Here is a 400-nt window from a genome sequence, read left to right as displayed (position 1 = left end):
TCTCTCTCTCTCTATATATATATATATATATATATATATATATATATATGTATATATAAACACACACACATATACGTGTATATATATACACACACGCGCGCGCGCGCAAATTGAACTCAAAACTGAATGCTCATGACCTAGACTCATAAGTTTTGCATGCCTCTCAAGACTATTGTATACGTGCTTCTCTCTCTCTCTGTCCTCTCTCTCTGTCTCTTCTTTGTATGGATCCAACTGACCCTAACTCCGATCTCTTCTTCGATGCCATGGACTCCTTCGAAACCTCAAAAGAAGAAGAAGAAGAAGGACAAGGCGAAACCCTAGGTTCCTTCGAGCTCATCAAAGCCCTCTCCCTTGACCCCCCCCCCCCCCTCCCTCCCTCTCTCCTCCACCTCCAACA

At 43.5% G+C, this 400-nt stretch overlaps 1 protein-coding gene across 2 annotated transcripts in view; it reads right to left on the bottom strand.

Annotated features, from left to right (window-relative positions):
* Positions 1–400, bottom strand: part of LOC109835641 (alliin lyase-like) — a 29616-nt gene that overhangs the window by 28589 nt on the left and 627 nt on the right. The window lies entirely within an intron of this gene.

Source organism: Asparagus officinalis, chromosome 3, assembly GCF_001876935.1.
Source record: "Asparagus officinalis chromosome 3, Aspof.V1, whole genome shotgun sequence".
NCBI lineage: Eukaryota > Viridiplantae > Streptophyta > Magnoliopsida > Asparagales > Asparagaceae > Asparagus > Asparagus officinalis.
This window is presented reverse-complemented; position numbering and strand designations above follow the sequence as displayed.